General features: G+C 40.6%; 1 protein-coding gene across 2 annotated transcripts in view; it reads right to left on the reverse strand.

Moving 5' to 3' along the window:
• Positions 1-26,705, reverse strand: part of LOC136876215 (claudin domain-containing protein 1) — a 254,354-nt gene that overhangs the window by 152,596 nt on the left and 75,053 nt on the right. The window contains exon 2 of one of the 2 annotated variants that reach the window (XM_067149976.2): positions 12,548-12,688. The exons of the other annotated variant lie outside the window; for it this stretch is intronic. The gene's annotated coding sequence lies outside the window, so the exon portion shown is untranslated. The remainder of the gene's footprint in view (positions 1-12,547; positions 12,689-26,705) is intronic. 2 annotated transcript variants of the gene reach the window in all.

A 26,705-nucleotide genomic window follows, 5' to 3' on the forward strand; every position in this document is an offset into this window, starting at 1 on the left:
TTTGTTTTCCCACTTTCACTTCAAGGTAAATGCTGGGAAAATTCCTATTCATTAGGTCACAGCTGATTCCCTCCACCTTTTTACCAAATTCCATTCACTATAATTCATTTCAGCCGACCCCGCGGTGTAGGGGTAGAGTGTCTGCCTCTTACCCGAGGCCCCGGGTTCGATTCCCGGCCAGGTCAGAGATTTTTACCTGGATCTGAGGGCTGGTTTGAAGTGCACTCAAACTGCATGATTACAACTGCGGAGCTATCTGACGGTGAGATGGCGGCCCGGTCTAGGGAGTCAAGAATAACGGTCGAGAGGATTCGTCGTGCTGCCCACACGACACTTCGTAATCTGCAGGTCCTTGGGCTGAGCAATAGTCGCGTGGTAGGCCATTGCCCTTCGGGGTTAATGCGCCATGGGGTTTGGTTTTATAATTCGTTTAATATTCATTAACTCTTCAACTGAGGTTGGCGTCAGGAAGGGCATCCGGCCGTAAAAATGCCATATTATTTCAACTCGCGTCATCCCTGTATTAGGAAACGACAGAGTGCAGTTCTTTATGGCATTGCATGATGATCCGATCGCGTAGTTCTCTGAATAAGAAATGCATATTACTGGGATTTTTCCCATTTAAATAAGTTTTGCGCGGTATTCCGCTGCTGAATGTCTTTGCTGGCAAGACCTAGTGTTTACAGTACACTATGACTTCTAGTGTGAGCTAGAACAAATTTGTTACTTTCACTGACCTGTCTCAGGCTCATCTGTGGCTTTGACAACATGAAAGTGACTGAGGCATGGGTGATGCTAGTAATGCCATTCCTTATGCAGCCAGTCCCTGTTCTGAATGGTATGAAAATGTTGCTCATAGGGTCGGTTGGTGTGGGTATTTCAGTGGGCTTGGCAGACAGATGTAATAGCAACTTCTGGCTCAGTGAGAAAAGCAACGGGAAACTACCTCACTCATTTCCCTACTACGCGTCTTCAGTAACGCCTGGGCCACCTATGAGGGCTGATGGCGTAGCTGTTGACGTCCAAACCAGCCTCTGGGCTGAACACTCAGCAGTGTTGTTGAAAGAAGTTCCTGAACACAAATCTCCTACGTACAAATTCCAGATAGCGTTTAAATTAATGTTAGGAACAATTAAGAGGTTACCTGATTAATGGCCTCCTGAACATATAAGGAAAGTATTATGAACTAGCTGGATGATAAACTGATACATACCGAATAATGACCACCAGGCATTTCCAGCCTCTGGACAGTGTTTATCCGACGCGGGATTGTTCGAACAAGACGCTGGCGCAAGTCTGCGGGTTTTACGAAGTACGACACGTGGAATGCGATCGTTAGTGCAAACTCTGACATGAAAGGAATATCAAGTAATATCACAGGTTATGATTCTCATGTTGATTGTTAGCAGATTCCCTTTGCTTTAATTATCCTGCAAGAACTGATGATGACTCAAAGGGAGTCGAAACCGGTCTTCGCTTAATAAATTTCAAATATTTTACATTGTGTTGAATGGTGGAACATCCCTCAAAACCTATTATATGAAAGGAATATTCAGACACCAACTGAGTCTTTCCATAAAAGTGAGATTTGCAGCTGCTGTCTGATTAATTCAGGGGTCAATCAACATGCTGACTATCATATATGCTCCCAAAGTTATTCCAGGCCAAGGTGCACAGCGTATGGCGTAATCGTGAAAAATATGAAACATGATAGGGTGGCAATAATGGATAGGGTACAAAGTTTAAAAAATAGGCAACACTGAAAATATTTTCTATACAAAGAAAACTACGCAAATAGAAGGTGTAAGGACTATATAAATTTACGCAAAACGTTAGCAAGGGAAATACAGCGATAGTGTTGGCGTATGAAAACCCTCATACCACCCTCAGAACAATAAAATCAGAAGAATTCTGATCCCTCGGAAAATGAAAATAAGGGGAAAAAACGTCATCATAGTTCGAAATTTAGACACCTTACATATTAGAAGTCCAAGTGAATCCGCATCAGATGTATGAGTTAAGGGACGTTTAAAGGGTGCCTGTCAGTGATTCATGAATTCATGTCAACTCATTTTTATACCTACCTTGTCCGGCTCCATGGCTAAATGGCTAGCGTGCTGGCCTTTGGCCACAGGGGTCCCGGGTTCGATTCCCGGCAGAGTCAAATGTTAACCGTCACTGGTTAATTTCGCTGGCACGGGGGCTGGGTGTATGTGTCGTCTTCATCATCATCATCATCATCATTTCATCCTCATCACGACGCGCAGGTCGCCCACGGCGTCAAATCAAAAGACCTGCACCTAGCGAGCCGAACATGTCCTAGGCACACTCCCGGGACTAAAAGCCATATGCTATTTCATTTCCATTTCATATACCTACCTTTATACAGCGCTTCACTTATTACTGATTACTAAATTATTCTTCAATAATGCCAAAAATATTACTGCGATGAATTTGGGAGGGGCGGTCAAATCTAATACTTCTCTCCTAGAATATGCCGAAACACTCTCTATCCAAACCCGTCATACAATGAAGGGCAGGGCTAACGACTGGCTGGCCGACCGACCGCTTGCTGAGGGCAAAAAGAAGGAATGCAGGTCAAGTTGAGACAGCCTGGAGCGAGAAATAAACACCAGCTTCGTAATTACTAGCAACTGATTAAAAAGAAGGTAAGAAACAAAGTGGAGACAATTCTTAACAAGGTCACCAAGAGCGTCTAGCCTGAGGGTCTGGTGCAATGATCCTACGTTAATTTTGATTCCCAGACTGCACATCTGTGGCCGTTATATCATCATTTTACTTCACCCCTGTATTCTAGAACAAGGACAGTCATCAGCCCAAACTGGAAAGCCGAAAAAATCTATACAGCACTACCCATAGAGTCTTATGTATGTAATGTATGTATGTATGTATGTATGTATGTATGTATGTATGTATGTATGTATGTATGTATGTATGTATGTATGTATGAAGGGAATTCAGTACGAGGGCTGAGTTGATCCGCAACAGCTCCGCTAATAGATGGCCACGCATCACTAAAGAGGCATGCCAGGGAAACGAGAAGCGACGTAGTTTTCCGTTACTTTTCTGATGATGATGATGACGCTTGTTGTTTAGAGCTCACCATCTATCTACAGGCACACCCTCTGCCAATTTCACCCCCTATTATACCTTCCCAAAAATAACATCATACCTACACAAACTACGCCTCCAATATTTGACAAGAGGCACACTCCATAACAACCCTATAATTAGAGAAGCCCTACCACTGTCACTCTAGCCACCGCAATTCGTACCCTAATGGTACGAAATGATACGTCGCATGGACACAGATAGGTCTTATGGCGACAATGGGATAGGAAGGGGATAGGAGTGGGAAGGAAGCGTCCGTGGCCTTAAGGTACAGCCCCAGCATTTGCCTGGTGTAAAAATGGGAAACCACGGAAAACCATCTTCAGGGCTGCCGACAGTGGGAAATGCAATGACAATTGCAAAGTACAAAATTCATCCACTGACCAGAATTCAAAACGTGATGAAGAATCAAGGAATGAATATGAATTTCAAACAATCAGTGGATCCGACCCGCAATGTCTCACCTGACCAGAAACAATATTACGGACCAAGGGACTGGTTCCAAAGTACAATCCTGAATCGATGATGCTTGTTGTCTAAAGGTTCAATATCCATATTAACGATCGCTCATAATGGCACTTATCGCTAGTAAAGGAGAACCATGGTGTTTCTCAGGTTGCGGTACTAATCAAAGGTAGCGTAAACTCACGGTGTTCCGAACATTATGGTACTACTCACAAGTATTGTAGCCTACGTCGTACAGGTGTTACAGGTCGTACAGACCTCTGGTGTTTCTCACATAATGGCGAATCTCATAGGCAACGCAAACCCATAGTGTTCCTCACCTAGGTGTAGTAATCACTGGCGCCGGTAATCCCGTGGTATTCCGCATATAGTGGGTACTAATCATAGGCAACAAAGACGCACGGTGTCGCTCATAGTGTGTTACTAACCACAGGCAACGCCCAGACCCGTGGCGTTTCTCACTTAATGGTACTAACCACGGGCAACGTAAGACCGTGGTGCTCCGCATTTAGTGGTACTAATCACAGGTACTGGAAACCCACAGTGAACCCCGCTCTACTGCTACGAATCACAAAACTATTGAGTACCTAACAGTGGTACTACTCGCAAGTAAAGGCGACCCATGATGTTCCCCGCATGATGGCACTAATCACAAGTAGTTTCTTGGTTCTGATGCAATCATCCCTAGTTCGCCCCTTCTAGTCTCCTCTTATGACAGGCAGGGGATACCGTGGGTGAATTCTTCGTCTGCGTCCCCCACCCACAGGAGGTCCGTTTACTTTTCTTACCGAGCGAGAAGTTTCTATTACATATCAGTCTGCCTAGCCCACTGAAGCGCATTCACCAACCGACCCTATGAGAGACATTTTCATATTACTCATAGCAGGGAACGGCTACGTACGGAAAGGCATTATAAACATCGTTCATATCTCAGCAACTTTCATATCGTCAAAGCCAAGGATGGGACAGAGAAGTTAATGTAAGTAACAAATTTGATCTAATCCATACCAGAAGATTTTTTTAATTACAATTTGATTTACGTCGCACCGACACATCTTATGGCGACGATGGGATAGGAAAGTGCTAGGAATGGGAAGCACGCGGCCGTGACCTTAAGGTACAGCCCCAGCATTTGCCTGGTGGAAAAGCGGGAAAGCATGACATACCAGAAGACAGTGTACTGTAAAAACTAGCTCTCGCCAACAAAGGCAACAGTGTAATTATTACGGCTTGGATTTCTATGACCTAGTAAATCTGTATATATACATGCACTTATGCCCTAAGAAATACCAAAACATTTTAAAATTTGGAAATATGGCGCAGAATAAATACTGTGGTACTGTACATTGTCCGAAAATTGCTGAGGATATTTTACTCAGCCAGACCAGCAGCAGCCTGCCTACATATCTGACATTCATTTTTTATTCATTCTATTTTGACAATTTACCTACTTCTCGTGAAACCCGTTACTTTCTAACTTCATTTAACCACGGAATACTTTTAAGGAAAGGAATACGAAAATACCCCTCTACCCCCCCCCCCACACACACATTCAGTACAATTTAGCTCCTTAGCTGGCCTTCAGCTCAGAGGGACCTGGGTTCGATTACCGCCTGGGCTGAGGATTTTAACTGCGTACGGTTAATTCCTCTGGCTTTGGGATTCGTGTACGAGTTTGTTTTAATACATGCCTCGTAATCTGCATACAACACGCTATTCTACACTACCAAACGCCATAGAAACGCGCAATAGTGAATACATTCCTCCACACAAGTTGGAGTCACGAAGGGCATCCTGTAGTAAATAATAATAATAATAATAATAATAATAATAATAATAATAATAATAATAATAATAATGTTATTTGTTTTACGTCCCACTAACTACTTTTTAAGGTCTTCGGAGACGCCGAGGTGCCGGAATTTAGTCCCGCAGGAGTTCTTTAACGTTCCAGTAAATCTACCGACACGGGGCTGTCGTATTTGAGCACCTTCAAATACCACCGGACTGAGCCAGGATCGAACCTGCGAAGTTGGGGTTAGCAGGCCAGCGCCTTAACCGTCTGAGCCACTCAGCCCGGCATCCTGTAGTAAAACTGGGCCAAATCACCCATTTGCAGTCCCAATAAATTGAAAAAAGATGCCAGGAAGAAGAATTATTATTTCCGAGTCTTAAATAGACGGAAGTTTCTTTTAAATTCTTACTCTATGATTTCGATTCCACTGCAAAGTTTGTTCTTTTCTAGTTATGAATACCCTTGACAACTAACTTGAATACCTTGAATGGATGATTTTTTCGTATGTTTCTTCAGAGTACCGGTGGTCGCTTACGTTAACAGCTGCGTAGTTCTTGAGGAATCTGATATGTGTACCGGAAGTTACGATGACTGTTGGTTTGTGCATTAGTAATTCACTAGGTTACGGTTGAGAGTGAAGCAGCGTGTGTTAGGTATCGTACCATTTTAGTATTCACCTGGAAGTATTCGTTCACCTCTCATCTCAGGTATTTCCACGAGAATAAGTAAATATCATTTCGGACACCAACATTGATGACAGAACCGGAAATCTAACTAGATCAATCGTAGGAAGCTACAATGCTAACCTTGGGCCACAAGTAGGTAAACATTAATTCTGAGTAACAGAGGTGAGTGAATAGGGTATGTTTACGCACTTGCTGGCGGGAATGCTCCATCTTTTCAACTGTCATCTCGCACACTAAGCTTGAGCAAAGTGAGACATTGTTTCTTCATGTTAAAAGTGATCGGCTGAAAATGTTTTAATTCCGAAAGGAAGCAACTCGTTATCAGAGATTTCTAGGTTATTTAACATATGTGAATTTGCCTTCACCGCGTCAATGAAAGAGGGTTCTCTGCTTTTAGAACGAGATTACATAGTAACATTGTTCTAAAAACCAGTGGTGGACTTTAACGTTTCTGCGCCTCGTAGAATTATAACATGCGCCTCCCCCCCACCCACCCCCCCAAAATTAAGTCTAGTAGTAAAATTAACTACAGAGCATAGTACACCGTATAAGACCTAAAACTAAAAATGACACAAAACTAAGTATGCGTTTACCGATGAAAATAACCCCACCAATCATAGAAGCTTGCATCTCACTTCGGCGGTCGATCAAATCTTCACGTTGTCGTTTTTAGTTTGCTGCTTTACGAAATGTCGCCCATGCAAGTTTGGGCGGTCACTTTTGTCACTCATAATTTAAGCCCTACACATGTGATTACCGGAAAATCACATTCACAAATCACAGTATAATAAAAACAAAAATAAACTACGCTATTTATAATACGAAATGAAGATACTTCAATACGACTAAAATGCAGCGCCACAAACATCTACAAATATCTTTGTACGCACTGTATTAGCAAAAACTAGTGTTAGTCAAAATCCCTCCCAACCACCAAACTGGCACTCCTGGTCTTGTGCCCAGTGAGGCTATATTACAAATCCGCCTCCACTAAACACTAATAAACATAACAGAACTACGCTATTAATTGCCACGTGTGCATTGGACAAGAGTATACGGCAAGAACATTGTATTAACGAAAGACTGTGGCACGGAACGAGGTACATATTATTCCTTATACGAGTTGGCTCAGATTTTGTGTTCTAGTACACACGAATTACTAACGAACTGCTCCTTGGCAATGCCTGTTATACTCCTGTATCTACAGCACCAGACCTCTCGCTCTGAACTGCCATGCGGGTTGTAGCGCAATCTGCACGAACAGAATTGATTTCACAGGTGTTATTTATTTATCGTATGACTTAGTGGCGGGAGTGTCCGAGGACATGTTCGGCTCCCCTGGGTCAGGTCTTTCTATTTGACGCCCATGTGCGACCTGCACGTGTGCAGGGAGACTGAATAGGACCAAGGGATTTGCTCAAGGCTTAAGGTCCCCATCCAGTGGACAAATCGTCAACAGCGTCATAAGCCCTCTCACTCCATATGAACACTGCAGAGAGATCTGGACTTAAATCTAGGCTTTTGGCAAGCAATCTAGCGGTTATAAATTGTATACTATCACCTATCCTGCCGGCCAGGGACTCGAATCGGCCAACCACGGTATCATACCGTTAAAAACTTTACGCCTTAAAGATCATGGCCACGAAGCGGTCTACCGGTTGCTGTAGGTCATGGCAACAAGATAAGAGTGAAAGATGCCGACATCCCTACCACAACAATATTTCATCTTAGGTTTCTTCAGATATCCCGTGGTCATATCTGAGAGACACTGGCTGGTTACAGAGCTTTGAGTAAGCCCATGGCTAGTCCAGCTACAACGTCCACGGTCAATTCAAAAGGGTCAATGCTCGAACAGCTGATCACCCATCCCGTAGCAAGCAATTACCGAGTCCAGTGCGCGCTCTTCAACTTGAGCCACACAGGTGAATTGTTGTAGCAACTCGTCCTGATGTGGAACCAAACCAAACCCAACCCAACCCAACGTAAGAGACATGTGGAGGTTAATGACACAGGTGAGATTCTCATAGACCGGTCCTCAATGTTCGCACGCTGGCTCCAAAAGTAACTGTTCTTGAGGTGTTACAACGTCCCAGTGACAACAAGCTGGCCCAACCAGCTGCGCCAACATCACACTTTCCACTCATATTATTTTGCCTCTAGACGTGGTCAAAACTGAAAGATATACGCTGAAAAATCAAATGTAGGATGGAAAACCGGACATTTGGAATTAAAATAAAGGCGAAAGCACGTAATAAATAAATAAATAAATAAATAAATAAAATACGATAGGAAAATACTTCAAGACAAAAGACGAACAACCGTATTCATTTGAGGTATAAAAAACTCGATTTTGTTTATGACCTGTGTGTTTGCTAGGGGCTTTACGTCGCACCGACACAGATAGGTCTTATGGCGACGATGGGATAGGAAAGGCCTAGGAGTTGGAAGGAAGCGGCCGTGGCCTTAAGGTACAGCCTGGTGTGAAAATGGGAAACCACGGAAAACCATCTTCAGGGCTGCCGATAGTGGGATTCGAACCTACTATCTCCCGGATGCAAGCTCACAGCCGCGCGTCTCTACGCGCACGGCCAACTCGCCCGGTCCTGTGTGTTTGAAATGTACCTTCAAGTGCCATATCCGCTCCCCCAGTCGTTGGCGATCACCCAGGAGAAAGCACCCCTTTCTTTAGCTAACTTTAAAAATTGTTCGGTGTTGTTGATTAAAACCCAGTCTTTGATGTTTTGGAGGCATGACATCTGTGGTGTACTAGCTCCTGGCTTGCCTTCTATCTTTCCTTGAAACGTACTGGTGTACTTAAACCTCTCAGTGCCACCACAATCCTCGGAATAGGCCTAAAATAACAGATATATTTATAGGATTTTGCAGGTTCCATTTAGAAAGCTACGTAATTCCCAATATAATGACATGAAATTTCCTTCATATATGAAATAAAAGTACGGATTTAGAACAGATATAGATTTATGAACAGTGGTTATCCTTAATATGTTTTAAAAGTAAAAAAATAAAACCCACTTGGTTAATATGAATAATAAAATTTCAAGAGTAGAAACAAAACTAATATCAAAGTTCAACTTATGTATGAAATATCTGAATTTCTTAGCGTCCTTATGTTAAATATCACACATTAATGTTGAACGTGAACACAATATGAAGTTAAATAATTTGTTGTGAGGAGATGAGTGAACATACAGTATGTTTCCTGGTGACATAATAAGCCCATTAATTGTGATGAGATGGAGATGAGTGAACATACAGTATGTTTCCTGGTGACATAATAAGCCCATTAATTGTGATGATCCCCTTATTCGCGATATGTTTCGCCTGCATATATTTCCAAGCAATCCATGAGTTGTCACTGCCAAACTCTTATTTCCATTATTGTCCAGAGCTTGTTCAAGCCTGTGCATTAAGTGAATTGTTGAAAACAATTATGGAAATGTTACTTATAAGAACACGGGATTTCGAGGTTTCTTCCGCTCGATTTTTTTTTTAATCTACAGGTCATATTATACAGATTACCTGTAATTCCACAATATATTTTTAAAAATTTCTGATAGTGTTTAAATTATATCTAATAAAATTTTCTTTCCACAACAGATTTCCTTCTGCTTGCTCTCTCTTTCTGTGTGTGTTTTTATCACTGGATGCTTTATGAAATCTAAACGAAAGAAATTACTTAGCGTGTTAAAAACTACATTCTCTCCTCAATGGAAACGACACTTAAGATGCTGCTATCCGCACGTATTATGGCACACTGTTCAATTTTTTTTTTTTTTTTTGCTAATTGCTTTACGTCGCACCGACACAGATAGGTCTTATGGCGACGATGGGACAGGAAAGGGCTAGGACTGGGAAGGAAGCGGCCGTGGCCTTAATTAAGGTACAGCCCCAGCATTTGCCTGGTATGAAAATGGGAAACCACGGAAAACCATTTTCAGGGCTGCCGACAGTGGGGTTCGAACCTACTATCTCCCGAATACTGGATACTGGCCGCACTTAAGCGACTGCAGCTATCGAGCTCGGTGGCACACTGTTCAAAGAATGGTATATTGGTATATCCTTGTCGACACTTTTTGCGCAAGTATTCAACAATGATATATCGTTGTTCGGCGTTATACAGGTAATTGCAACTGGCATTCGGAAACCGTCAAGGCCTGTGAGGCGCTGATGAGTCAAGGGTGGAGAAAGAAACCATGAACACAACTTTTAGTAACCGACGGAGGTCGAGTCATAAGTCATGGCAACTTTTTTTTTTTCTCGCGAACAGAAGACAACACGGAAAATCTAAAATATGCATTTGGAAGCGTACGGTATGTACTTGCGTATGATACCACTAGTTGGTGTATGTAAACAACACTGTGGGTCTAAGCATACCCCCCAAGTTCAGTGTGTGAGTGAGAGCGTCACAACATTGAAGTCAACAAGCGGGAGCAACGATCGTATATTAAAATAGCAGTTCTCCGCGGCAGAAATGCACCCGAATAGTATACCATGCAGAGCTGCGGGTAGCATTAGGTGTGTGACTATGATCTAATCCCCAAAGTCAAGAAGCCATTACGTGGACAACTGTTTGCTAACAAAGAGGACATCTTAACGGCATTGCGGAGAGAGGTATCATACGTTTGCAATACAATTGCACCGAACGGTATTCAGCGCCTGCCCCACCGCTGGCAACGCACAGTGGAAACCTTATTTCGAAGGTCTGTAACCAGTGGAGACCTGTCCTTTGTGCGTAGTCTTGTGTATTTGCTGTCTATACAATAATAAAACAATGTTTACCAATGGCCTGTGTTCTGTCACTTTCCTACGAGAATCTCCTGAAGTCAGAATTTATTTTCAGGCACTATGCATAAGTACATGCCCTATATTTCGAAATGCATATCGTAGATTTTTTCTTCTGTTCGCGAGAAAAAAAAATAGATGCCATGACTTATGACTCAACCCTCGTAAATAGAATGAAGTTCCTTTGGAATGAGCTAAAAAGAAAAGAAAAAACAAAGAACGGCTTGGAAGCTGATAATGTAAATGATCCCATTTAAACAGTAACTACTATCAGAGATACCGACTGATTTTAACTGACAACTAGGTACTAGAAAGTGACATTTTTATTCAATAGTATACAGTAGACGAAATGTTGGTATAACAATGTGATGATGCTAATTAAATCTTTGCGACATCATGGTAGCAAATTCGATCACTGTTGGTTTGAATTTCGAAATCATGTTTCCTAAAATTTCTCAAATAATGACGGAATGATTGAGAAATATGGCAAACAGTTAGGTATTTGCCTACCAGGTAAGTTTATCGCTCAACCTATCATAAAAGTTATCTTCGAGACCTTTAAGTCGATATGTCAGTTGCTTGTAGAAGACGTCATTCGAAATTATCATTAAGACTTTCACGGCCCGTGTAATTATTCAAGAGTTATATTTTGGGCTTATGCCGTGTAAATAATTGTAAATACACTCAACGTTTCGAAAGGAAGCTTGCCTTTCTTCATCAGGAGACAAAAGAGAAAAGAAACGACGTATTGATGGTTGCTAGGAAAAAGCTACAAGGAAGCTTCAAATGGTGCCCAAAGATGTAAAAGGGACGCCATTTTAGCCCAATGCTAGAGACAATGAATAGTAACAGCAAAGCATTACTCTAATGGTTCTGATTATAGGTAGCCATGATTCACTGAGGTTGTAACCTGTATCGCGGTTGAAATTATCTGGGTGTTTACGTATTTCAATCGCCACCCTGATAATTCTTGGGCGATATTGCTTTATACGGGCAAGAACATCCACTTCTTGGAACAAGACATCATGACCAGGTGTTAAGGCATGATCAGCAAGAGCTGATTTATCAGGTTGGTTGAGTATGATACATCTGGTATGTTCTTTGATGCGAGTACACACCGTTCTCGAAGTCTGCCCAATATAAACCTTGCCACAAGTACAGGGAACTCTGTAGATACCAGGTTGATATACGTAAACACCCAGATAATTTCAACCGCGATACAGGTTACAACCTCAGTGAATCATGGCTACCTATAATCAGTGTGTTTACAATTATTTACACGGCATAAGCCCAAAAATATAACTCATGAATAGTCATTCGAAATTATTGAGCTTTCTTTTACAGACTCGCGTACTTCAAACCTGCGAAGTTTAATCTATAACCTGTGTAACTACAGTGTTTGTATTGATGAGTGTATTTGAAATGACTAATGTCCACAATAGGAAAGGAAGCAATTGTGGCTCGTATGTCAGCATTCACTGTGGACGATTTACACCATCAGGCATAGGGTAACTTACCTACATTCTAAATTAACGACATAACGAAGGGGGTTAAATGCAGACAGAAATGACCTTCGGGTCTTTAATGATATAGGCGTTCCAAAATGTACATCTACAAAGTTCTTTCACAAACATACTGATTTTCCCAGTTACGTAAATGTTCTTACCTGTGTAATTCATAATCTCATCTGCATATATTCCTTGTGCAGCGTAAGATAGCGAATTGATCTTAACATTTCAATATGTGTCAAAGAAGGTAACTTTCTCTCAATGCAGAGATCCGTATCTTCATGGCATAATGTCCTTACCTGTAAAAAGAGAGACTACTATTAATTTCAATAATAGCGTTCACAACAAAATGGCACTAGAGTAGTCATAAGATAGGAAAAGAAATACAATAATAAGTATTATGAGCTTCGCTCGAGAACGAACTCGAAAACAGAAGAACTTCGATAATAACTCTCGACTAACATACTGTAGGTATCAACCATACTATGTGGCCAGCACATGCAAGAAGGCGAATACGTACTTGAAACTAACACGACGGTTCGATTCTGTGTTCATTTCTTCCGCAAGGGAATACCGCAGACTTTAGATCAAGTTCGTCGAATTTAAGATTTTTTAATTTTATGGAAGTTTTGAACTCTAATTTACTGGAACTTTTTATGAAAAAATACTTCACTACGCTTTTCATAGACTTTACTCCAACGGCATGTGGTGACATGGTGATAAGTTATAACTGTTGATCTAACAACAGTTTTCAAAGAATATTATACTATTGCATTTAAGAGTAGGAGCTATGTGCATTATGAATTTATTACTTCTAGGGTGAGCCAACTATAGGTGTGTGTCGCTTCAAAAATGCTGCCAAAGCTAAACATTTTTGTTAAATATTTATTTCCAGTGTTTTCACTGAGCATGTGCTGAGAATCTATTATGTCCATACGTTTCTCGAGTTTCTAAAATGTTCAGTTTCATCCCTTTTGGATGCGTGTGTAAAATGATTGGGTTTTAAGTTTTCTTTCGTGCTTGAAAGTCATTCAGAGGTTTAAAACTACAAGTTAAATGTCCGTGAGCACTTTTGTGCCCCACCCCCATTCCTTCTTTCTTGATGTTCTACATGCAACAACTTGAAAAGATGATTGTATAGATACGTTATAAGTGATCCCTGCTATTCATAATTTCATGAAGTGTAAATTCTGCGATAGATGTGACATTTGTTATGAGGCCAGTAGACACCTCATATAACTGGGCGAGTTGGCCGTGAGGTTAGGGGCGCGCAGGTGTGAGCTTGCATCCGGAATATAGCGGGTTCGAGCCCCACTGGGGGGGGGGTAGTGAGTAGGAGCCACTGGAGTATTCCATTGACCTTAGAGACAGGTAGGCGATACAATGGATGTGTTCTAACAACTATGATTTTAACAGATGTGTCCTTGTAACAGAACGACATCTTTGGAGACCTTTCAACCATTTTGAGAATAGTCGTCCTCGGCAAATGATTCTTTGTTATCAATGTGGTTAGAGAGGCATTTATGTATGTTATAGTCGTATAGTAGATAGGATTTGAGCAATCTCATATGCAGGAGAATGAATTCAAAATTCAGCCTAATCCCTGGGATACCAAAGTTAGTTGGTTTCCAAATAGATCCAAATGTCTATACCTTAGGCCAGACCTATCCAAACCGGGGGGAAATCTAAAAAAAAAAAGAAAAAATTAAAAATTCACATTTTCTCAGCAATGATAATTTTTGTTTGTATGAATTAAGAACTAGATACACCCACGCGCGCAGAGGAGAATTACGGAATCATTTTCGATTACTTTGCATAGCCATGCTGCAGATATATCAGCATCAGGTGGGCTGTAGATAGATTCAAAACAATTTTACATAAATATCACAACATTGATTGCGCAACAGTTCCTTTTTTTATTTTATTTTAAGAAACTGCTTTATGTCGCACCGCCATAGACAGGTCTTACGGCGACGATGGGGTAGGAAAGAAAGCAACAGTGGCCTTAATTAAGGTACAGCCCCAGCGTTTTCCAGATGTGAAAATAGCAAAGCCCGGAAAAACTATTCAGTGTTGCCGACACTGGGCTTCGAACCCATTATCTCGCGAATCCAAACTAATGGCTACGTGACCCAAGCCGCACAGCCACTTTCTCGGTTTGCGCAACAGCTAATCGTATTTAATACATATATATATCACATGAGTATTGCCATCAATAGTAAGTACTATACAAGAAATAGACTTCAAGAGTCAGTGTCAAATATAAGAGGGCCGTTTCTTTGTTAGAGGCAACTGTTAATTACAACTAAGAGATATTTGTATGAAACATCTGCAGTTCCTCACTGTAGTCCCAGTATTGTGCAGAACCCGTTCCCCGTGACGTGATAGCCGTAACAGCGCCTGTTCTCTGGATAATGCGAATGGAGCGGTCTATTGCCCGTAGAACTTCGGAAGTTTATGCTACGACACGGTTCCTTCATCTTCGGAATCAAATCAAAATTACAGGGTCATTTCGAGAAGTATGGGGGATGACAGAGCGCTTCCCAGCCCCATCGAGCGCATAAATCAGGTACCGGTTCACGCGACATGCGCCCGAGCATTGTTCTGCAAAATAATGGGGATGATTCTGCAGAAAGTGTTGTCGGTTCCTGCGCAATGCTGGTCGCAGGTGTCGTTCCATAAGTAAACAGTAATACTGCGCTTACAAGGCCGAGGCATGTAGGTCACACGCTGTCGTTCGTCATTGAAGGCTCTGACCCACCGTGCCACGGTTCTGTAAATCAGCGCCGAATTCCCGCACGCTTCACGAAGATCTTAATATGGCACTGTCGTGCTGTACGGCCGCGAGCATAGTCCATAACAGTCCATCTGCATTTCGATAACATCTTGGACACCGTTACTACCCGTTCAGTCTCTCACAGACGACGCCATTCTTCGCAGCACAGCGCATTCGTGGAGCGTTGGATGGACGAGTCCATACACACGTACTGTAATGTGTGTAAAGGCTGGTTCCTTTTCCTGGTCTATATACAGCTCTGTTGTCAATAATAAAGAAACAGCCCTCGTATTTATTTTGACAGTGGGTGCAGATTTTGAGAGCTCAAGGGAGCGAAGACAGCAAAAATTTGTAAACTCCTATAACAGGCATTTTTAACGAAGGTAAGTCAGGCAATTCAGGTCTAACTTTGGGGGTCACCATTCACATCTCAAAAAACAATAAGCCCAGGGAGGAACGTTGGAGACATAATGAACGAGTGGAGGCAGCGACCTTCATTAAGCAGCCCAGACAATGGTCAGTAAACAACTGCCGCTCGAGCCTCGGGCACGCCTAACCGCAGCCCACTGCAGGCAGCCGGTCTAACAATAGGGCTGTTGGGACAGAGCCGCATTCTATTGTCTACAGCGAGGCTATTCAGCATCTTTTCCCTGCGCAGAAGTTCAAAGCACCATCATCGACATAATCCTATTCCACTACTATAAAGACTGTAGCGCACCCACTTCGACAAGTAGAGACCACGGGACTATTGAACATTCTTTCAAAATTTTCAACGCATTTTCATACACAGAATATGCTTTTGTTCGGCGGGGAATGTGAGCTACCTACTTCCGTATGCATCAAGCTGGCTCTCTGCATGTGAAATTACTTGAATACGTTGCAAGATAAATCTGAGGCGTCAACAGAAGTTACAGTAAATTAATGATAGACTGGATTTTCCACACCGACTATTACGCAGGACAAAACAATAGGTTTACTGTTGCCTTGTACATCCATGCCATTTCAAAACCTGGAGTCTATACGATCAATTATTACTCAATTTCTAGTAACAGGACACACCCAAAATGAAGGTGACAGTGCCCATTAAATTATTGAAAGACATATCATGAGATGTAAGAAATCTGAACCTATCTACGTGCCAGAGCAGTACGTGATACTTACAAGGCAAGCAAATAAAACGGGAAAAGCTTATTCTGTAGAAGGTGTCTTTGATCTTAAAGATCTTATTACACACCTTGGTATCACGAACTTCAACAAAAACACGGAAGATGAACCGGTCAGATTGTCAAACAAAAGTGTTGATGGTACAGAATGGGTACCCCAGAACACTATTTCATAAAAATTCTCACGAAAGCGAGGAATTTTCCACTGTGCATACCCTAGATTCAAGAAGCCAATAAGATGATACCCCTTCTGTGAAACTCATTAAAGCTAACAAAGGATTTACAGAGGCGAAAACGCAGGGACTGCTATCCTTATTCAGAAAGAACGTTGTACCAAGACACTACTATGACGTTTATAAAAATGTGTAGTTTATATGGCCTTGCTGTTAATTTGTTAAGAAGGAAGCCATAGTTTCCAATGTAGACTCAATTAAATGTAATTTAAAAGATTTTCAGTCTCTCTAACAGACAAGGTAAACATAAGTATTACACTATAACATGCCTGTAAAACAACACATAATAAACAAGGAATATAAATACACACTAATCTGATGATGAACTTTCAAGAACGAATTGTCATTCGTCGTTCAATAGTGCTCATTTTTATTCCTTGTATAATAATGTGTTTTTTACATGCATGTTATAGTGTAATATTTATATTTACCTTGTGTACTGGAGAGACTGAAAAGCTTTTAAATGACATTTCCTTGTTAATGCATCTGGTTCATTTCTGATGCCTTTATTGCTATATTGTTTCATAAAATAAACTGAATATTACCGTTATTTAGCGATTGTGTTCTATTACAGTAGTTTCATAATTTACCGACAACATATAATAACCGCTTTTGGGAAAGACTGCCACAAATCGAAATTAAAGGTCATTTAGGGACAATCACGAGGTAAGGTATAACACTATTAAACCTAAATATTGAAGATGATATGTAAATTTCACTCAATTAAGTTCCTTGGCTCTTGAACGTAAATGTTGGAGATATCCAGATTTTAAATATACACGAATTTCAAAATTAACATTGAGTTGTGATGGTCTTCTTCCAAGCCAACGAGATGATATAACATGTACACGATGAACATATCCAGGCAACTACTCTGCTTGTGTGTAATGGATCTGTCAACGTTCTGGCAGAGAGAGAGAGAGAGAGAGAGAGAGAAGTTGCAAAACAATAGGAGCTGCAACCACACCTATGATGCAATCTCGGATTCTCGATCAGCACGTCTGACATCTGGAAAGTTCAAGAACTCACTTCCAGATCATAACGTTAGTCAATATAAAGTACTCTCCTAGTTCATGCATCAGAGGTAATGTATTTTCATCGAGATCAAAATAATTTTTTCAACATCTGTCTCGAATGGTGCAAACCACTTCCCATTGCACCAGTAAGTGTCCGTAAACGGCAGATTGTTCAGAAAGAAAGAGCAACACCTAAATAACTGGCCATACATGACCAAAATTTTGTTCAATTTCAATTTACTTCCGACTCTCTGTACAGAGTCCAGAAGTGGAGAAGATGGATACGCAAGTTGTCCTACACTTAACGAAGATCCTTACATGTGAACTGTTCTCTAAATCATTCCAATTTAAAAAATAACGGCAAATACTGTATCTCCAAAATCCGAAGAGTAATTTAATTCTGACCTTATTGTTCACTTTTTTTACAACTTTCCTTACGTCGCACCGACATAGATAGGTCGTACGGCAACGATGGGACAGGAAAGGGCAAGGAGTGGGAAGGAAGCGGCCGTGGACTTAAGGTACAGCCCCAGCATCTGATTGGTATGAAAATGGGAAACCACGGAAAACCATAATCAGGGCTGACAGAGTTCGAACCCACTATATCCCGAATACTGGATACTGGCCGCACTTCAGCGACTGCAGCTATCGAGCTCGGTATTCGTCGCTTTTAAAAATCAGTTCACTTTTGAAAGTAAATTTAAGGAAAGTAGTATTTTGAAACGAACGTTTGGTAGTCTAAATGTCTGATTTCGGAATAGTTGAACAGACTTTCGTGAAAAAATGAGAACATTATTTACCATTCGTTATGAATTTATGATTTAATGTGGTTTGCTAAAAAATATGAAATCTGTATGGAACCCACATTATATCAATACTGGATGAAAAACGAAAAACGTGGTATATATGATACATAAAAGAAAGAAGAAAATACAGTTCTTTATAAACTAAAATGATTGTGTTTAAAGTTGTCATCCTCTTTCCGGGGATCACATTGTTTTATTCGTGTATGGAGTTGCTTGCCTTTATGAAATAAGAGGTACGTACAACTATAACAGATGTTACAGGCCAGTTCACCGCACAGTTACTGTAAAGCGGTAGTCTGGTCCTGAAGTGACAGTACTGCGACAGACCCGAGATTACATCAGTAGTGTACTGTACAACACGGAACTGCTGGCTACACATTTACGATCTCGTCTTCGCTAGAGTTTCTCAACATCCTTCGTGCTCGACCACAAGGAACGGCCATTCTCCGTCTGGTACAGCTGCTAGTAAATATTTTATTGTCGGCTGTCGGAAATTAGACACGGATGCAGAGAGATATACATCATATTCCATAAGAAGAAACGAGTTTTTAGTTCCTGATCTCAAGGACATCAGACCTGCCTACTCAAAGGTATATTTTGATTATGATGATTATGATAGACGTAACCTACCATGTGCAAGTATTTTGATTTGTAATAATGTTATTTTATGTCCCACTATGTTCATGGTTTTCGGAGACTTCGAGGTGCTGGAATTTTTATTCCGCAGGAGTACTTTTACGTGCCAGTAAATCTACCGAGTTGTGGTTGACTTATTCGAGCACGTTCAAATACCTCCAGACTGAGCCAGGATCGAACCAGCCAAATTGTGATCAGAAGGCCAGCGACTGAACAGTCTGACCCACTCAGCCCGGCTATTCTGATGTGTCGCCATGCAGGCTGCTTCATTCTTTACCAGAACGCAGAGAACCCAAAACTGTTCGGCGACCTATGGCTGAGTTTTAAATAATTTTGTCTATTAAACACAGCACTGTTGACAGGGACCTTTTACGTGTCTTTTACATGCCAACATCGTGAAACAAAGTGTAGAAGGAATTCTCCCATCATTAAGAATCTGACTACCTCTGCCCGATTTGAACCCGGTATCCGTAGGCCTACACTCAACACTGATCCACAGAGGCGGTGAGAACGTATATACTGAACAATTAAAACGTAGGAAGGGCTTAGTCAGTCCCACCAGTGCAAATGAAGGTTCTCAGACATAATTATTTATAAAACATTAAGGGAACACGTCATAGCGAGAATTATGTGAAGTGTCATCGTCCGAGTTCGGAGCTGACGTACGTATGAAGTGTACTCCCCCTCTACTCCCGTAAAAGATCCGGAATTTTGTCCCCCATGAGTTCTTTAACGTGCCGGTAAATCTGACACGAGACTGACATATTTGAGCATCTTCAGATACTGTACCACCGGACTGAGCCAGGATCGAACCTGGCAACTTTATCTCAGGTCAGCGCTCTGTCCCCCGATCTACTCAGTTCGGCATAACACGAAGATTGCCATGGGAAAGTACACACGGCGAACAATGAGGAAGGAGACAGTCTGGCTGAAGTAAAATCGTCCCCATCCCTTTCAGAGAGGATTTATCTATGAAATAACTTGGAAACAGCTTTGCACTGTTACCACACGTCCGTTGCACTCCACGCACAGAATACGGGCCATGCACATGTCGGAGGTTACTGACTGTATTACCCGAACAGACTAATCACCCGCTACACTTGCCTTCCAGTTCCCGTTAGCTGCCTTAGCCCGCATTCCTCACACCGCCGGCCTTGTAATCTCCCAGGCGGCACTCCCTGGGTGTCCACCAAGAACATTCCTGGCCCTAAACAAACACTCTAGCCGTAATATCTAACCTAAACATCAATAGGTTACGAAAAACCTTATGAAATATACTGCTTTTCAAAAACGAACATCTACCAGTGACAATGTACGCCTGTAAGATGTGGGGAGGAACATGTCCACCCAGCTCCATCGCACACAAGCACTCCAGAACAAGGTCTCTGAACGCTCCATTGAGCAGTCAACTTCATCTTGAATAAGCTCTCTATATGTCACTGAACATATTGGTAAAATGGCTCAAAAATTCTTCTCCACTCTGGTAAATATTACTGGTGTTTCATACTTTTAAGTCTAATGTTTATAATATCATCCACTGATACCTTGACTCCCTCAATATGAACTACTCCAAGGAACTGCCTCAGAAGAAAACTAGTGACTAAATAAGTAACAATAGCAGCCGTGTTTTCGTTTAATATCTCATCATCTATCTACTGTTAACTGAACAAACATAAAAGAAAATAACCACCAATATGATATTACTTATTCTTCAATCAACCACCACTGATCTGCTGTTGTCGGTAGCAGATCAGTTGTTTACCTAGTCATTTTTTAAATGATTTCTAAGTAGCTGGAAATTTATCAGACATCTCCCTTGATAAATTATTCCTCTGCCTATAAACTAGTATCTGTCCTAATCGGTCCTCTAATTCAACCTTTATGTCATTCTGTGATCTTACCTACGGCACTTTTAAAAATGCCACAGAAGATTATTCGGCTACTGCTTTTCAAAGCCATATAAATCGCATTCAAACCGATATTCGTGACCGTGACTCTCTCTCTCTCTCTCTCTCTCTCTCCCTCTCTCAGGCAGCTTACTATCTTATGTCTCTGTTTTCTGTACGGCATATGACTCTGTTAATCACCAGTTGTTTCTTGCAAAGTTGAAATCAATTGGTTTCTCGCAGAGTGCTTTGTCGTGGTTTGAATCGTAGGCTATCTATCAAGTAGATCACAAAGAGTCACGTTTGTTGACGGAAGATCCTCTATCTGGGAATCGGTAAACTGTGGCGTAACTCAAGGATCAGTCCTCGGTCCTTTATGTTTTTCTATTTATATTAATGATATTTCTGAAGTCTTTAAAAGTAGTACCTTTCACATGTATGCTGATGACTTACAAGTATACTTCCACTTCAGTCCCACTAACGCACCTTCTTGTATAATGCATTTTAACCATGATATCTCTCGATTGATCTAATGGAGCGCAAATCATAACCTCCAATTAAATGTGGATAAGACCCAGCTTATTTGCATAGGTTACTCAAAACTTCTGAAAACTGCTGACCTCAAGTCCCTCCCAGCAATAAAAATTCTAGATACAGATATCCAATATAGTGAAACCGTTAACAATCTAGGAATCACTTTCGACAGAACCCTATCCTGGTCTGATCATACGTCAAATGTGATCAAAAAAGTTGTGTCATCCATGCATATTTTGAAACATAACGTGTCCTGAACACCACCTTTTATGCGAAAACTACTTGTTCAAAGTCTTATATTCCCCATAATTGAACATACAACTACAGAGGGTACAAAACGCATGTGTTCGTTACGTGACAAATGCCAGGCGTGATGAACACTTAACACCCTATTACATACAGCTGCAATGGTTGAAACTCCATGAACGACGGGAAATCTCAGTAGCCGTTGCTACGCAGAAAATTCTCAAACTGAAGACCCCACCCTACCTTTATAATGCATTTAAATCTATGGAGTCTGTACATAACAGAGATAATAGGTTTACAAAAACTACCCTTCAAATTTCCCTTCATCGTACCACTAAATTTAACAAATCTTTTGTTTGTACTGCATCCCGTATCTTCAACGTCTTTAATCTTCATTGTTTCGCAAATGACAGGAACTGTAGCCAACTAAAGCAGTCCTTAACATCTATCTTCCTGGAGGAGTATGCAAGGGGTTGAGATCAGGCTTTCTTGTGCCTAACAATCAGAAATATGTAGATTTAAGAAAATTGTTTGTTTTTTATATTCTTTAGCTTCTTGTAGTCTAAAATATTAAATAAGTTCAATGATATACTTTATTATTACTTATATAATTTATGTTTTAATTTTATTGGAATTGGTATCTGTATTTTCATCTTTAAGTTTAATGTTTAATTTAATATTTTAATATTATAAAATGTAGTTTGTATATTCATAAACCTGTATTGTGTTATAAGGAGAAGCTACATGAAGGGGCTTTTCAGCCTCAGTGGCATGAAATCATCATCATCAATAAATTCAATTCAATTCAATTCTCTCCATGTTCCTATTTAGCTGTGTGTTTCTATTCTGCTTTTGTTCATTCTGTGTTGAATAATCTGAAAGAGCTATATATTTTACTGAACGATTAAAAATATTGAAAGGGCCAATGACCTAGATGTTCGGCCCCTTTAAAAAACAAGAAAGAAAACATTGAAAAATTAATAATAATAATAATAATAATAATAATAATAATAATAATAAAATGGAACTACGTGTAGGTCGCCTACGGGCGTCAAATCAAGAGACCTGCACCTGGCGAGCCGAACATGTCCTCGGACACTCCCGGCACTGAAAGCCATAGGCTATGCCAATTCATTTCCTCTCGATAATGACACGTCCTTAGCCCTTCTTAACAGGGATGTGTGTCTAAAGTACATCATATTACGCAATAAAATTTGCACAACGCCTGTTAGCACTGTGATAAAAAAAATACTTTATAGCTTATTTTGCACTCAGCAACTGCTTTTCGGTGTAGGTTTTCTTGAAGCATCCTTCCCCGAGCGATGTTTTCGTCTTCTGTACCATGAGAGATTCCAGTCTAAATGTACGTATTGTAGGCGTAAATTCTGTCTGATTTTTCTTATCAACAGTGAAAAAACTCCTCCTGTGCGAAAGTTAATGTGAGGTCCTCAAATACAGTACTGGAAATACAACATTACCTAAGGTTATATACTGGAAGAGTTTAGTAGAGTTCCATCATTCACAATGAATTTCATAACGCTCATGGGTAGCAAAAGTAACAGACTATCGAATAAGTTTAGTTTCCAACTTTACAAGCATTGAAATGAGGAGGGTTGAGCAGACTTTTTTCTTGTTAATGGCATTTCCGTAATCATTTTCCCTTTGACCGTAATGCCGTATTCATGAGGAGAAATCCGTAATAATTAGGGACAATCCGTAATTGTTGGCAACTCTGAATGGCAATATGCAACTTTTATTCCTCTAATAAAATATGTTTTTTCTCAGCAACTCAAAGCTTCCTTCTGGTGTTCATCCCTTTTAAATGTCGAGTTAGCTGTTAGTCAAGTGCACTACGCTCCAGTTCCTCAAAACAATCTTAAATTCGTGACATAGCCAGGAATCAAACCAGATCGACCTGCCCAGCAAGGTCACGGTGATGCCAATGGGGAGTTTGTTTAAGAAAGTCTTATTCTAGCAATTATTACCCACCGGTTGATTTATAAAATTACTAAAACAGTTCTTTAGATATAAAATGTGTTATCTCCATTCAATTCTCAAGCAATAAATCGTGGAATGGCCAGATCCACACTAACATTCTCTTCATAATTGCTTTACTGCGAAAGAACATTGTAACAAGTCTGGATGTAAAAGAGGTAGAATTTATTACAGTCGTAAGAATTTTTGCACAAGAAGACTGCGAGAAGTTGAAGGAACTATACTGCTCTTCATGTTCTTCGTCAAGTAAGTCTTCCGTAAATTTTTCCCAGAACTTTAAACAATAACAGAAACACCCAGAAGTAGTTCACACTACCACTAAGACGTGCTCATTACAGTCTTCATTAGAAACTTGAGCCAGTAGACATTCATGAGAACCAAAGTTTTTAAAAACAATGCGAAAAAAGACGTAGAGAGGTCATTTAACAAGAATGAGCTTCAGTCAGAAATACTGTAACGAAACACTTCATTATACAGTGGACCCCGGACAATTACGGTTTGTTGAAGTATGTCCACTGTAGTGGAATGTTCAATCTACAGGGAGGGTGTACAATATTTCAAAAGTACAATGAGAGTGCAGGAAAGGAAAAACTGAGTGTGTTCTCTACATACAAAATAATAACAGCGATTCTTTGAATTTATATGTAGTACAGTAAACTGAATTTCATGCCTACTAAAACTAAAAATAGCGCTACAGTATCGTGTTATGTTTTATTTTGCGTAGCCTATTGTACTGTGCTCGTAAAATTTAAGAAACGAGACTTCCACTTCGGGAGGTGCACATGGCCCTGAGGTTCACTCAGCCTACACCAAAAATGAGTACCAAGTTAATTCCTGGGGCGAAGGCGGCCGGGCGTAGAGATAACCACTACACCCCACCAAGTGCCGAGGTTACGGATAGTGGAAGCCTTTACCTTCCACCCCTCCAGGGGCCTTCATGGTCTGTACGGAGATGACTTTGCTTTTATTGTACTGTATACTACTCACCCTTTTACTGCTTAGAGAAAAAAAATGTTACAAGACTTATTTTTCGACTTTTGTAAGTACCCTTTCTGGTTCAATTTTCCTACATAATCCAAAGAAGAAAATAACTCTTTGTAACAATACATCATTTGTTCCATGAATATCATTGTGGACTTCCGACTCATTATCGAAATCACTAAAACCACCGTTTCACAATTCACTGCGAAGGACTTCAGGGGGACATCAGTTAACACATTTCACAATTGCTTTTTTAGACACGTCCATCCAAGCACCATGAATCCAGCGAACTGCGTCGATGACCGTCACACTCCGTGTAAATTCGATTGTATTGTTACACTTAACAGCCAAATTACAGGTGGACTGTCTTAACATTACTGTTTTTAAATGATCTTGGACAAGCATCATTTCCAATGTCAGCTTTAAAATTTCTTGCATTAAGCCATTACAAAACAGTGAAACAAAATAGTTTTGAACCTGTCCAATGTACGGAGGATTTTTAACATGTATATACACCTATAAAGGGAACTAGCTGATGTACCCGTGCTTCGCTACAGAATTCTACATTGTATACAGAATTCTAGGTTAGGTAGTGTACACGTTGCGAGTAGGATCTTTTCAAATTGCACAACTCTTAACGTTACTCTAGAAACGTGACGGGGAAGTCACAAAACGTCTTTTGTGAAGATTGGGTTAGGGAATTTTCATTTTAATGGTAGACCCTCTTGCCCACCATCAGTCACAATCAAGTTGGAGAATTTTCATTATAATGGCAGACACTCACTCTCCACCTGCCTTCTTTAAATCCTCAGAAAGATTGTATTAGTGGTTTTCCTAACTGAAATCAACATAAGTCATTACAATGATGCCAGCAGGAATGTCGTGATTAAAAGCAATGCTGGCATTTGAAATACTCGATCAACTGAAAAACCACATATTTCCTCATTTTTAACGAACAGTACTACGCTGCTGATCTAACAGTCCAAAGTTCCAGAGCTAGAATGACCAGGCCGCAGACAGCCGTGAGCCTTGAACACTAATTTCTGGGGGAGGGGAGGACGAATAGTGTAGAGTCCCAGATAAAAAACTATGTCGTTTTATTCATCTGTTTAATAGGAGTACCCGATAAGTCGGAAAATCTCAATGCATTGCACTAGCGGGGGAATAAAACTATCTGACTTAGAGGCATATTTTTCCTCCTAGCATCTCCGCTGCTAATTTGGAATAAAATGAACGCAGAATTTTATGAAAGTCAAGAGGAAGAAGCTTTTCGTAAGAAACCGTTCTTTTCATGGTTGAATTTTGAATTTAGCGAATTGTGGTGCTATAATTTGGAATAGACAGATATTGTAATTCTAGACCAGATCATAAGTGAGCATCTGCCATTACTCCGTTAAGTGTGCACACTGATCATTCCATTCAGCGCATAAGCGTATGGATCGAATAGCTGGAATACTATGATGAACCAGTGTGTTACGTACCATCAGTAAACTTATCAGAAAATGATTGATCCAGAGGAATGGCATGCTAAACAAGAAAGTAATTTAACTCCCCAGCTATTTCCCGCCAATATTCAGGCAGGCTGTTATACTCGGTACGCAGCAGTAAGCGCATCTATCGAAGATGAGTGGCAGTATAAGAGACAAAGAATATCATAACAAACAATGGTCAATGTAATGTTGTTGATCAATTTATGAGATTAAGATATTGTACGCCTTCACATGTAGTTTTCTTTCGACTCTGAAATGCCACTCTTATCATAGTCGGTACAGTAAAACTGAATAAAACAAATGATCGGAAATTGTATTCTCTATAACTTTTGTTACACAGTACTTTTCGATAGGACCAATAACATAGGTATTTAAAAATTAAATTTAGGCGCCTTCCCCTGAACTATCATTTCATCCAGGGCGATTAAAATTATTTAGATTATAGTTTCTTATTCCCCTACTCCATATACCGATTTTCATTAAATTATGTTGACCCATTTTCCCGTGGCTCGGCGCTTACATGAACTTAGCAACAAAAATGCAAATTCATAAAT

Source organism: Anabrus simplex, chromosome 6 (genome assembly GCF_040414725.1).
Source record: "Anabrus simplex isolate iqAnaSimp1 chromosome 6, ASM4041472v1, whole genome shotgun sequence".
NCBI classification, from domain to species: domain Eukaryota; kingdom Metazoa; phylum Arthropoda; class Insecta; order Orthoptera; family Tettigoniidae; genus Anabrus; species Anabrus simplex.